At 42.9% G+C, this 15035-nt stretch overlaps 1 protein-coding gene across 3 annotated transcripts in view; it reads left to right on the top strand.

Moving 5' to 3' along the window:
• The first annotated feature begins 274 nt into the window (after positions 1–274).
• LOC139697299 (uncharacterized) overlaps positions 275–15035 on the top strand; it is a 160912-nt gene continuing 146151 nt past the window's right edge. For all 3 annotated transcript variants that reach the window (XM_071595965.1, XM_071595964.1, XM_071595963.1), the window contains exon 1: positions 275–595. The gene's annotated coding sequence lies outside the window, so the exon portion shown is untranslated. The remainder of the gene's footprint in view (positions 596–15035) is intronic.

Genomic DNA, 15035 nt, shown 5'->3' with positions numbered 1-15035 from the left:
ATCTCGTACGCTAACCAAGCCAAACCCTTCCCTCCCTCCCGCCGCTCCTAAACATCCCACCTCCGCGCTCACACACACACACACACCCTTCCTCCTCCGCAGCCTCCCGTCTCCTCACTCTCTCCTCCTCCGCTCCAGCCTTCCCCCCCTACCGTTCCCACCGCCTGGCCCCCCCTCCCGCCGGGACCGACGCCCACCCTCTCCGCCCCTCACCTTCCCCTCCGCCCCGCTAAGAGCTCCTCTGCGGGGCCGCTCTACCAGTCGTTTGGCGACTTCGAAGCGGTGAGCAACGTAGGAAGAGAGGGTAAAGAGAGAGAGAGATAGATAGGGCGCGCGCGCGTAGGGCGGAGGCTTTAAGGGAAGACGTGAGGGAGTTGGTTCGTCGTAGACTAAACGGGGGGGAAACGAGAGGGAGAAGCACTCTCTGTGAAGGAAGAACTCGTTCGTGGAACATTCGTCGAGATAAGGAAAATTCGCGGGAGAAGACACAGGCTGCTGTAGTGAGTGGCAGGCACGGAGGAAGAAGTGACCTCACGAGGAAGTAATCAGGAGGACGAGATACTAAGGTGGATTTTTCGTCTCGAGAACATAAAAGGTGAGTTGAGTGACAATATTCCCCGATTATATGTCCCTTACCTCTTCCTCACCCCATTCGTCGCCCTTGGGATATACCTCGGGAGGAATATGTATATATATACACACACACGCGTGGAATCTCCCTTTCCCCGCCTTGTCGGTCCTAGCCTTGTTTTTGGCGCCAAGTTTCGCTAGGACCTCGCCCCAAAAAAGATTTGCCAAACCCATCCAGGGACGTTAGTGGTTTCCATAGAGGCGAGCAGCCCATATGGTTATCCCCTACCGCATCTTTAGGGCCGGGAGTAAGTTACTTTATCCCTGTTAACTGGCTGGAGCACCTGGAGAGGAAGGAGAATTACGATTATTTTGTTGCTGTGGGTTGGATGCTGGACAGTGTGAAATTTAAGGACGGCTAGGCGTCGAGGTTGCCCAACTCTCGACCAAGGATGTATTATTTAAGATGCAGCGTCTTAAGTGTTTGCTGGGAAACATCCAGAGTGGAACAAAAAAAAATGAAGTGAAAAATTTACATTAGTCTTATCGCTTATCATCTTCGGATTTGTGTCTAAATGGATGTCGAGCAAATTAACAAAACTTCAGAAGGGACTCGTTTTTTTCAAATTGGATGCATCTAAAACGGACAAAGTTAAGTTTTCAGTTAGAGATAATTTAACAATCTCTCCCCTTACTATTGCTTTAGAAACTTCGCATGGAATGCGCATGTGAGATAATCGAGGAATTCCGGCCGTCTGGAAAATCACAAGAATACTCGAAATAGTTCGTCAAAAGCACTTGTCATTGATAAATGGATAAGGAGTTGCTTTGCGACGGCCCGAACAGCTGAATCAAAGTTTAAATTGCGAGTAGGAGGAGGAAGAAAAATGGAGGAAGCATACGCGTTCGCCGAGAAACAGCCTTCGCAGCGCGGTTGACAAAGGTGGAAGAAGCCTGTGACAAAGCGTGTTCACCCAAAAGACCAAGGTACCCGCTCCTTAAGAGGCTCGGTCCTTTTGGAGTAGACTCACCGGCCTCCGCGGGGTCCGGAACCCGAGTCCCTCGAAAGAAGGCCCGGCCCGCTGCCACGGGCTATTGTGGGCCGAGGGCGGTCCTCTCTCTCTCCTCAGGGGCGGAGGCGGCCGACGGATAGGCAAAGGGATGGGGCGGGACCGACCCAAGGGGAGAGAGAGAGAGGCGGGAAGGAGGTGGCATTGTCGACATCTCGTGAAGAAAAGACGGTGAGAATCACCGGACGTCGTGGAGAAGCCCCCCCCCCCCTTAAGTCCCCGTCGGCTGATTTCCTTTCTTTCAAACCGCCCGCCAACTGAAGCGAGGTTCTCCCCTCGAGGGAGAGAGAAAAGATTGGAGGGGATCTAGTGCCGATGGTCCGCCTTTGCGTAGCGAGACCTCAAAAGGTGGAGAAATGAAAAGGAAAAATATATAATCGAGGATGAATGGATTGATGTTTTCGCCGCGCACGTTTACTGGGTCTCGGCCGCATGCCCGACAGACGGGAGAGTGCGTGTTTTTTTTTTAGAAGGACGCGAACCTTACTCTTTCACCATTTCATTTATTTCTTGTATTTTTTTCTTTAACCGGAACATATGAAAGCGTTTGGGGTCTTAGTTAGTTGGGATCGCACGCGAATCGCGTTCGTGCGACCCCCTCGGGTACCTCCGGTAAGGAACTGAGGTCCGCTGCAGGTTTCGCCTCGCCAGAGACGCCCTTGCGATCCTGGCCGAGCGTTTCGGAGTCACGTGTTCCGGGACCGGTCGGAGGGAGAGAGGTGGAGGAGAAGGGGAGGTGCGGGAGGGAAGATTCCGGGAGGAAGAGGATTCGCCTTTTGGCCAGGCCTCTCTCTCAGCACGACTCCTCCCCTCGAATCAACTAACTGCACCTGAGAGCATCGCGTGCGTGCGCGCGTTTGTCCTTGCGTTCACTGACCACCGAGATTGAAATTAATTCGTGTTGCGTTCGTTTTCACCCCGGCTTGACCTCAGGTGGAATATGTGACGTGCGGAGAGGGCTCGGCGGCCGCTCGGATTGTTCCCGAAGGCTTGCCCCAGAGCTAGGAAAGCTTTGCACCCATCGCGTGGGTATCTGTAAAAAAATCATTCGATCCTTTGGTGTTTCCGTTTGAAACAGTAGACAGATTGTTTCGTGTTACGGGTGAAACATGAAAACAACAGGGAAAGCCAATCCGTCCGTTTTTAACACCATGTGGTCACGTTGAAGCGGATTAGAAACCTGTTAGTGTTAGGAATAGGGAAGCAGTGACGTCCACATGTGTTCTAGTTCTATCATAGCGGGAATTTCTGGAAAATTATGGCACATGACCGTCTAACTACAATAGTCTGAGATGTTTCATTGCCAAAATAATATGGAAATTTTGGAAAGAGTTAAACCACAAAAGTTTGTACAGATAGTTATTCGATGAACCCAGCTTGGCGATATTTGTAAAACTCTGTCTCTATAACTGCCAAAAGTTCAAAAACCAGTCTAATGCAGCTCCAGCAGTTCATGTGCACCACCTAATTACGCCTAAAATGCTTAATGGCATTCCCGTCATAGATGATTTCCGCATCATAACTAATGTGCGCAGGATTAAGTAATAGTAACATCTAAATAGTTTTTTTAATAATATTTTTATCAAAGGGGTCGCGGTAGTCCAGTGGGTAGAGCGCTGGACTGCTGACCAGAAGGCCCCGGGTTCGATTCCCAGGCAAGGCACTCTGGGCACCTGCAGCTCCATCCAAGCTAAAGTGATTTTTCGGGTACCAGGTCTTCCTGGGAAACCATAACCGGCACAGAGAAAGGAACCCCCTACCCTGATATGTGAATTTTCACACGCCGTATAGGGCTTAGTACTGGGTGAACTCTACCATCACCTACTAAACCGACCTTCGGGTTGATTACTGTGTTTATGGTTTTTTTTATTTTTATCAAATCAATGTACGGCACCCCTGAAACATATTATCTCTCTCCTCACTTAAAGATAGCCTCACTGCATTTGGTACATCACCTCTGAATACATCTTCCATATCTACAATTCATGGTTTTTCCGCCATAATTCATCAAGAAGTTCAAACTAATTCTGTGTGTTCTTATATGCTAACCAGGTTAGAATGGAGACAATCTGGGGTCTGATTTGACTGAATGAACAGTCCTACCCTATTAGTTATTTGATTTTACTACAGTTCATCTGATAAAATATTACGCAGTTATGAAAAGCATCACGCTGGCACAACTTTTGAGCCAATAATATATGCGCATCTAGGGATACTTAACGAACATCAGGAGATACATCATACGAGTAAGCATCCTAGGTGTCGTAGGGTGGAGTGACCGGGACACCTTTGCCGCCCCGTTAAATAACCAGACAGATTGAGGCACGGGAAAGCAACAGCCTAAAATGTTTCACCTAAAACTAACCCCAACTATCCACGAAACACTTGAGATGGCAGACTAAATCTAAGAAATCATTTTCATTGAATTAACTAAATGACAGAAAACGATAGAAATTAATAACCGACGATGTATCGAACGAAGTTAATGACGCATTCTTTGCCTTGATTATCCTCGATAGGGAAGATCGTAAACAATCTCATTTAAGAAATGAGGAAAAATTAGATATCCTTAGCCTCGGTCTTTTCTTTCGATCCCCTCCTTTGACCTAATACCCTTTCATCCCAACTGCCTTTAATCAACACTTATCATTCCTCATCGTATCACAAAAAGGGTTGGATAGCTAGAAACAAGATGCAGATTAAGAACATGGAACTGTATACAACAAGATATAAAACCTCGTGATTGAATGGTTCCGGACCTGAACATTCTCCCCCCCCCCTTTCAAATGTCACTAGATCCTTCCTTGGCACTAACTATTCCACATTCAATCAATGGAATCCACACACACGATCACATATCAGGGGTATAGACTCACTATCCTTTAATAAGAAATGGATTTATTTTATCGAGTGGCGTGAAGTACGATAGAATTGCAGATGGCATCGAGACCACCCCAAAATGCAGGGGAGTGTTATTACACATTTTGTTGGCAACATCGACGTTGCGAGGTAAAAAACGAGCACCTGTTTACAGCCATCCTGGTAGAAGCCTGTTTCCCTGGATTTATATTACCGTTTCTTCAAGCCGATCTACCATGGCGCCTTAATTATACTCGAGGTGTCGCAATCGAAACAGAACTCAAAAGACACTCGGATAATTCGGCGTGGTTTGGCTCTCATTTGGGCTGGAAGGGTTCCAATCTTCGTTTCTCTCATATAACTTAATATAATTTACTCTCTCGTGCCGCAGTTCTTCTACTTCGTGCAATTCCCCCCCGCGCCAGTGCGAGAGAGGACCCATTGTGTGACTCCGCCCCCTTCCTTCCCGGACTATCCGCGTCGCGTGAGCCTGTTTGCGCACTCCCCCCCTCCTCCAACGCTATCGCGCGCGCACTCCATCTACCAACCCCCTTCCCTTCGCGGCGACCCCCGCGCGCCGTAGTCGCTCGCAAGCATTCTTATCCTCCTCCACACCTTCACAAGCCACACTCGCTCCCCCTTCGAACCCCTTATCATTTTTCGTGGAATTTTTAATCCCTCGAAAGAACCGCTCCGCATCAGGTGTCCCGTACTATCTCTCTTCCACTCGTACTCTTCTCTCTCTCGCGCGACGCTGTTGGTGGGATCCATTTCCTCGTGAAGAGTTCTTCTTGGTCGCTAGAAGAGGGACTGGCCTTGCCCGAAGTTAATGTGTGTTTGTTTCGGTTCTGGCGGCATTTATCTTCCGGTGGACAGTTGCGCCGACATGTCGCATCGCCCCTTCCACCAATGTTGTCGGCAGTTCCTTGGGTGTGTTATCATAGAGGGCCCGCCCGGAAAAGTCCACAGATATAGGTCACTTTTTGACCCCTCTTTCCTCTGCTGCTAGTACGATTTTGGATGCTGGACCCCGGTCATACAGGCGCCGATCACATCCTCTGTTCTGAGTATTTTATCTTGTTGAGCACAATGGTTTGAGTAAATTTAAATGCTAATACAGTTTTGTGAGAAAAAAATGAGAAGTGCCGTAATCCGTCTCTCCATTTCTGCTAGAAACTTATCAATATCCTCTTCAAAATTACAACATTTCGAGTGGGATAAATATCTCATATTAACGCGAGTTAAAATTTTTCTGGATATTTTGAAAGATTGGCATCGTAGTGAAGACATTCGGAGAAGAATTAGGAAGTGAAAAGTGTAAGAACCATTTACTAAGAAAAGGGATTTGCTGTTCTATGGAAGTTGCGTCGGAGTTATAAGATGTAGGGGATGTGGAAGGCTTTGAAAGAAGGGGAGAATACTGAATAAGTGAGAAAAGGGAAGGAATAAATAGGAATTCTGGACGATATGAAGGGGAGTAGAAATCATGAAAAACTGTAGAAGGAATTAGCGGAAAGCATACTGAGCTGGACCTTAGAGAAAGTTTTTTTGAGAAGACTGCACTTCTATGTAATAGTGAATAACTGGGAATATGGCATATAAACCATGATAATGATGATTACTTAATAAATATATACGCTTTGGTTTTGAACGTCCAGAGAGGCCTGGGCATACTTTTTCCCCTTGTTTGCCTTCCTTTGATTTCACGGAACTCGCCCTACACTCCCCACATCGTATCTAACTGGAGTTGGTTTCTACGAACGGTTACTATAGTTGGTGACGTTGGTTAGTTTATTTCTTCAATTCCAAAAATTTAATTGGAAAGGTCATGGTGGATACCAAGCGACTAATACAGTGACGGTAATCTTACTGATGCAGTTACTGATTTCAAAATTGTGACGTATCTTAACGAGAGTTCATTGGAGGAGCATGGTTTGGAGAATGGAAATACCTAAGCATCAGATTTAGTTGAAAACCTCTAGGTTAGTATAGAATTTGAGCTCAGGTCGTATAGAAATTCTGTGGGAATATTTACTGGAGACACGAATATTCAAATGTTAGATCACACTAATTGCGAAGATAATGAAGTATAACGAAGATTATACTGAATGACAGACATTTTTACTGAGAATTTTTTAACAATAATGGCCTATTACTCGCCATATGTAAGGCTAGGAAATAGTGATAAAAAGTAAGTAACTACCGTATACGAACAGACAGAAACATTAGCATATGAAAACGTTTTTCAAATTGCGTATTTTCAGGCGTGATATGGTGGAATTCGAACATAAAGATGAGCAAATGATAACAATTTTCCTCCAGATCACTAGATATTGATTTACCACAGGTTTCGATGCACTAGTTTAGAGTTTTCGGACCTGAAGATGATGAAGCATGTCGAAGTCGTTCGTGTAATTTATCAATATTTAGGAGATAATTGTTTTGATTTGGTCATTATGAAAACGTTTTTCCATTCAATACAATCATTTGTTTAATGCTGGCGTTGTAACTTTTTGGACGATATCTTGCGACTGTTGGTGGGGTGTGGTATACACTATGTGTTCAAGATGTGCTATGGAGATGTACAGATGTACCTGTAAATCAGGGTAAATTGTGGAATTTACCGGGGTTTGTCACAGTTTCCAGGTTAATTCCGATGGGTTTTGTCGTAAGCGTCAGGCTAAATATTTTTCTTTCAGATGATACCTGTAGTAATAACTTTGGATTACCTTTAATTGCACATGTGACTGCCTGAATGAGGCATACTTAGCTGCTGTATAACGTACAATTCAATGGAAACATTTTTCACCTAAAAATTGGCCTATGTTTGATATCTGCTCATCAAGGACAGCGTGCTGTTTTTCGACTAAACTTGGATGAAATCGTCTTAAATCATAGTACAAACATTGTCTGGTTGCTAATGAGTGGCACTCTGGAACTTCACTGCTCTACGAGGACGATAATTTACGAAATAACTGAAGAAGCCAACTAGTATTTAGCCCCTCATTCGCTACTACCCTATGTAGTTTTAATTTATTTAGCTGCAGCATTTATTTTCTCCGATTATTCTGTATTTAGCCATGAAATTCGTAATATATATGTATTATTTTCTGCAGGCAATTTCTGCCTTCCTGGCTTCAGAAGACGAGAAATTCCATTTCGAATAAATAAATAACTTTGGATAAAGAGAGCTAATGGTAGATGTATTTATCATCCTATAAATTAAGCTTATCTTGACTCCTGATACGTTGTAATTGGAGTTTCAGTTCAGCTGTGAACCCCCAACCAGATCGTCATTGGTTTACCCGCATTGAAAGGTCACATCATTCATATGGTGTCCATCATTCAGGGACGCTTATGATGATTTAAGATTCACTTCCGGAGAACGGAACGATTGGAAGTAATCCTTCTCGTGTCTAACGGCCAGAAGATTTTGGAATTTGAGATCACGGAATTTATATAGTGGTAGTTATTGATAAAGAGTGCATCGTAAACGAAGATGAAAATGCTTGTGCTGGTTTGACTTCGTTTGAAGCGTCTCACATTAAAAACTGAGTAGTCTTTAAGATATCCGCCCAAAACATTTTCACATTGAAGGAATCAATATTTTTGAGAAAATGTTTATCAACGGCTGTGTGTGTGAAGTGGACCCGATTTGGTATTTTTATGGACAGTCATTAGGTCGTTTTTCAGTTATTAGGTAGTTTTTAATTGTTGGGGAGGACATTGGAAAGTAATTATTTCTCTTTGGCGTTTAAAGAGCTTAAATTTTGGGCAGACATCATTGAGTCCAGTATCATGGTTCTTTGTTTCACCAATTTGAAAACTAGAGTTAGTACCAATTTTCAATGTTTATTTCTCAGTCACCAGGGGAGGGCATACGCAACTGAGGTAGTGTAATTTGTTAGTAAAGCTTTATCAATATGTTTCCTTTTATTTGAAACCATATTTTGGTTAATTAGTATGAGTGGTATCCGATATACGTATAGACCGAAAGGTAACTGCGAACCACTAATGTTTTATTATTTACGTTTTTTACCTTGTTTTGAATGGTTGAATGGAAGTGGGATACGCAAACTGAACTGCATATTGGTCAGCTCTCTAAGCGAGATTCCCCCTTCTGATACGGAAACGTTATGACCGCATTTCAGTATTTAATGTCACTATATTTGGACATGTTTTATGCTGAATTTGAGATGTGTTTGAAGATTCTATGAAGCGTGGGGAATGCATATTTTATAATACCTGTAAAACATGCATGGAATACATATTTTACACCATTCTTAACTCAAGCTTCGCTGATCTTTTTAAATTAATTCAAATTATCAATATTAATCACCACACCATGGTTTTAATAGAGAACATTTGTTGTTGCGTGGCAAAGACATGTATTTAAAATTTAAATCATGCATTAAATATGCTGCAGGCAAGTTTTGGCCTTTCCGTTCTTAGTTTCGAGAGCGCTAGAAGCTGTTTGCGACGTCTGCTTGCAAAGTTGACCTTGAGCAACTCCCCCCCCCCCCCCCCCCCGATTCTTTGTTTTATGACGGCGGTGGTGGTATGAGTCGTAAAGACGAGTTTTTCAATGGATCAGAAGTGTGCCCATCTACCATTGCGGGAAAGGCCGCAAAAACTTTTTGCATTCACCTTATAAATATCTACTCCATAATATATTCCCAGTACATTTTCTTCTCGCGGGTGTGACACAAAAGAAAAGCTCCCCTCCCCCCCTCAATGTAAAACACCTGTGACCGAGAATCATTTATGCTGCCTGCGTGAAAGTAAAAATTAAATACCGAGACAACCATCACAGCTTTGTGATGGTTGTCTCGGTAATCTCAAACGAAACCTTGAGCATCTTCGAATCATGTCGGAGGAAATATTTTATGAATTTAAATGAGTTAACATACTCTCTCGGAACTATCGCAAGCCAAATGACTCATATTTGTATGCGAGAGTTGTTGCCCATATCTAATTGATGTTGTGACTCATCGATAAAATTAGCAATGTATATTTAATGGTTATTTTACGCTATCAAAATTGTATTTTTAATCAAAGGCATACTTTTTAGGGAGAGATTGAAAGAGAATTTTGATGCTCAAAGCCCTGTTTTCATTCTAGGACTCATTTTTAATATGAATTTATGTGTAACCATTGAGTTCGTCGTAGCACCACTAAGCAATTGTTTTTGCTTGAGGACAATTGATCGCTTAACATTAACATGACCTAAATAGGCATTATAAATAATCGAATTACACTCTTTGACATTTGATTTAAATGAGTTATTTTCTTTCAGTGACTTATTTCTGATGGATCTGATTCTTTTTCTCACGTTTAACTAGTTTCACGCGAAGAGAGCCATTGACTGTGTGTACATATGTCTTCCACCCTGTTGATTACTATCATTCCGCTCGTAAAGTCAGATCCGCTTCGCTGAGCTCCGTTGCGGTGGACTGGCCCGGAATGAAAACAACTTTACAAATTCGAGGTACACGTGTTCGTTACTCGCGTGTGTATGCATATATGTATATATATATATATATATATATATATATATATATATATATATATATATATATATATATTTACGCTCTCTATTTCCATAAATAACCAAACTCCACCCGTGCCTGGGGTTGCTCCTCGAACGTATCTTCGGTTTGAGGAGTCTGACAATAAATGGCGGGGCGGATTTCGGGCCCTTCAGTCGAATTTCGTTTTTGAAATCATAATGGTCGTCATCGAGAGTCCACGAAAGTCAATTCGTACGGTCTTTGAATCATCTCAATCATTTTGGGCCGAAAATAAATAATTTCACTCTCCAATAGATTGATGGATACTGGCACATATGAAACAGTGTTAGCGTGTTTTCTCCGTTTGTCATGAACATTATGCTGTTGGGATTGGAAAAAAAACGCAGTAATTACTCTAGAGACCAGATTGATAGTTCAGGATAGCGCTCACCTTGTGCTAAGTTCTACGTGGTCTCTGTTCACTTTACTCAGGAGGTTTAGGGGGGGGGGAGGTGCAATGCACTGCCCTACGATTGCTCAAGAAGATGTATTGTCCAGAGAATGAAAAAGCTTGTGCGCAACTGAGTGTGTCCTGAAAGATCACTCGGCTTTTCAACTGACCTACCTACATATGCAAAATGTACTGATCCGTTTTCCGTGACGGATCATGGTGTTCAGTTCATAGGCATAATTTTTTTTCAAATGATTTTTTTTCTAATTTTCTTCCAATTTCCGTATTCTGCCCACCATTACAGGGGGTGTTCTCGTTATGACTCGATTGGTCCCCTAGAAGTTAGCCCTTAGACACTAACCCTTTCTGCCCTGACCTATTCTGGCACTCGGGTGCAAGAATCAGTTTGGGTTGTTAAATACGTATTTAAACTCTCGCTTCCAAAACCTGGAAGCTTCACAAGGATGGTAATCAATAAAAATGGATAGATTCATTTCCCGACGAGGGCTGTTTTTCCTGTCGAATTTAAGGGTGAGACGGTTTTAAGTTTCCTTTTAGTAGATTTGATTCCGGCAGATGCGTACCAAGAAGACTTCCGGGTTGTTGTAAACTGAGTGATTACTTCCACGTGTTCCCATACCACATCCTCGCGCGGATACAACAGCTTTCTTGAGGTGGCCAAGGATAATATTTTATTTAGAGTTCTTTGAATGGTGTACTTTGTAGCCTCAATGACTGAAAACATTATGCGGCCTTTTAAAAGCTGTCGAATTTATTAAAATACTGCTTTCCATCGTTTCATTTAAGAAATTTCTGCCACGCACGACTAAAAGTATGAGGTCACTGTTTTAAATAAGGTCGTAAATATGTGAATTTGTCGAAATGAGTGAGATTTTTCGTACCTTGATGTGCATATAATAATCAGTTGTCATATGATTTTTATTTTATTGTTAACCGTTTAAGGTAGGTTTAGAGTGGACGCACAGACAAACCACCACTACAATTTTTAAATTTCACATTAAACGACACCACGTGACATCTACCCAGCTATAAAATCTGCTTCGATTCAGTATACTGTTGCCAATTTTAATTTACCTGTTTATTATTTGTGTGTCAAAATGGTAATGAAGAGCAAAGAATAATTAAACTAGAGTTATAATCTTTAACTCCACATAAAATTCTAAGTGTGCCATACTTCAGCCAATTCCTTGAAAGAAGAAATTCCCGCCAAAATTAGGACTGGCAGCAAATATAAGGTCTCTGTTTAAAATAATCACGTGTTGCGAATTGCTGTGAGATTTCTCGTACCTTGGTGTGCACTAACTCATGTTCCATCTACGTTACTGTTACTTGTTCATTATTTGCGTGATTAAGTGACTTGAAACCGAGCAAATAAGCCGGACTACGTACAGTAATAGTTATCATGTTCTTTTCCACACAATGTACGGAAGGTGATGGATAAAATACCATGAGCCAGCGCAGCGATGGTATTAGTACCTAAAACCTCCGTATCTTATTGCCCCCGTTATTAAAAACACATGAAAGGATTGGGTCTAAGATTAATTCCACTCCCTCCAAGTAGGTCAGTTGGGAGTAGTAAAAGTGATCACCGTGGGTGAGTTCAATGCTGGGGCAAGATGAAAGGCGCCCTTTTTCTGGAAGTCGTAAGTGGAGCCTGAACGGCACAATGGCCCTTCGTCACGACTTAGCCGATAGACGGTCGTTTTCTGCTGGCAACGGGTCAGGACTGGCGGAAGATGACTCCACCCTCGTGTTGCATCATCAGCGGAAAAAAAATAGAGGCAGGCAGACCAAGGTTGGCTGGGAAAGTCGGCGGTGGTGGTCGAAGGAGACAGTGGCCACCTAAGGAGAGAATGGCTGTGACCAACTTGAGCGCCCTAAGGTAATCGTGTTTTCGTTAAATGAAATGTCACGTGCCACTTAAAAAATTAAGTTTACGGGCGAAAGAACAATATAAAAGTCGTAATTCAAATATAAACCCGAAGTCTTCATGGTGTTTATCCTCTATGATAAAATCGTGACGGTATCGCGAATTGCAGGTCGTCGATGCGGATATCTTTGGTTGAACAGAAATGCGAACGAGTCTACTCATGTCATTTGAGTCTTTATTCTAATTGCAGATCTTTTTTTATCATTCCAAGCGTGAAGCTTCATTTATATCTTTTGCTCCTCTAAAGGCACTTATTATTTACTGCCACATTCTACTTGTGTTTGAAATTGTGATGGTTAATGCTACAAGCATATATCCGCACTTTTTTGGATTCGATCCCATTATTAGGTTCCCTCCGCTGTCATTATTAATTCTTCCAAGGTATTCCACCTGTTTTGAGGCATGTCAGTCCAATTGATAGAGTGCTTGGCTACCTTCCTAGTGACGCATCTAGGCACCCTTAGTTTCACGCAAGCTGTGTGATTTTTGGTGTACCAGATCTTTCGGGGAAACCATTAGCGACACGGGGAAAGGCATTGACCCCCTTACCGTGATGCTCGAATTTTACACGCCGTTGTGCTTAGTACCAGATGAAGCTCTACCCTCACCTAACCAACTTCTCGGGTTGATTACTGTGTTTTTTTGGGATTCCACCTATTCAAGATGGGTTTTTTCACATTCTAACGGCTGTTTTCATCTACACAATGCGAGAATTTCCATTGTTTTGTCGTACAGTACGAGCGTTTCCGTCTTCAGATCTCCCCCCGCCTTCCTCCTTCCTTCATACTGCCTAAAAAGCCTATTTTCTTTATTCCTTTACCACACTCACCTAACATCCTCCCTTCCATCACAGCCTTCCAACATCCCACTGCCTTTCAATTTTCCCTCCGCCCAACTTCGACTTTTTCGGATTTCCCCTGGAGAGTGCCTCCCTCCGTCCACCGTATTTAAATTTCCTTTGTTTCTTCTCCTCTCTCTCCATTCTTGGCCACACCATCACCTCAAAAGCCTCATTTCCACGCTCATTCCCTTGCCTCAAAGAAAATCAACCGCGGTCGACGTGAAACAAATCTATTATCTAGAAAAAATACAGTTCTATATTTGAAAATATCGTGCCGTATTTTGTTCGCTAGATTTCGGCAGATACCATGAACACAAAAATCTCTCATGCTCAAGACAGTACCAACAAAATTATAAATACACAAACCGCTCGCAATGCAATAATTTCATGGTGTAAAAATCATTAGCCTTGCCGGGATTTTTAGTCTCTGAAATCGTTGCGTTGAAATGCATATTTAGCGGATGACTCCGTTAAAAGTTACTGTTACGGCATCTCCCGCAGTTTCTTGGAATTTGACAAACCGCTTGGCTTATCTCGACTCTGAGAATTCGAAATTACTCCTTTGAGTTAATTATTATTTAAAAAAATGAAGTTATTGGTAGACGATGATTTCCACAGTGATGGAAATTGAATAGTATGAGATAAGGAATGAATATAAAAAAACCCTATAATCCATAACTATATCTCTATATTAAGTATGAGATAAGTTATTATTCCGATATGACTTAGTGTCCCGCACAAACTTCAACGTGTTTGCAATCCACATAAGTATTTATGTAATAGGTTGTAGCGGTTTTATTATTCGAAGTATACGTTTTTCTTATTTACTACGAAGTTGTGGATTTTTGAGATGTGGCCGGTTTAAAATGAACTTAAGCAAAAATGTGACAAAGCAGGGATTATTCAGCATATCAACGGTTGAAAAGGGGATGTTGTTGCTAGGATGAAATTAAACGACGGTAGATCCAATATGTGTTGTTGGCCCCACACTTCTTAAAGGAATCCGCCCCGGAGATACCTATGGCGAGAGTATGAGCGTGAAGCGTCTGATGATTGCAGTGCCGAGTGCCTTGATGAATTATTCTGCTGGAACAAAACATCCTGTTGCTCGGTATAAACGGTGGCGGACTTGATATCCATTCGCGAGGGCGCGAATTCCTTTGATTAATTGATCCCCTCCTCATCCCATAGCGGCGAGAGGCCTTCTTTTGCATTACGTATCAACTTTTTCCGTTTCCGCTGACTCACCCTCTTGCCCCTCTACTATCTCGGCGCAGTTCCGCGGGGCCTGCAGCGAAGCACCGAAAACGGCAACACAACCGCTACCACCGAAAAAAAAGTACAAGGGTTTCATCCGCGGGAAAACGCCCATACAAATAAAAGAAGGCCACCCGTGCACGCCACTGACTTTCTTCTTCCGCTCAGCGCCCGCATAAAATATCCAAAGCGCTCCTTCTATCGATCCATCATAATCTTCGGATCTAATGAAAACGGAAGGATAAGCATCGCCCTAAGAGCTCTCCGCCTCCTTCCTCTCCCCATCCCCCTTTTGGGCCCTTTGATGGAGGTCTTCCTTTGTTCGTTCCCCACGGACGGCGAAAGGGCGTTGGACCCTCCCCGTGTTTATACTCACGGCAAGCCTCAATCTACTCAACGGAATAACCCACGGAATGAAAAGAAGGCTTGTCTTCGCGTCCGGACTGACGCTAGTGTAGTCGGGTTGCGCGCTATATTCAATTTAAATAATAAGTAACCCGGGTGGGTTTTTGAATCACATATTTAT

The sequence above is a fragment of the Hetaerina americana genome, unplaced genomic scaffold, assembly GCF_022747635.1.
Source record: "Hetaerina americana unplaced genomic scaffold, ioHetAmer1.1.p SCAF_72, whole genome shotgun sequence".
Lineage (NCBI taxonomy): Eukaryota > Metazoa > Arthropoda > Insecta > Odonata > Calopterygidae > Hetaerina > Hetaerina americana.
This window is presented reverse-complemented; position numbering and strand designations above follow the sequence as displayed.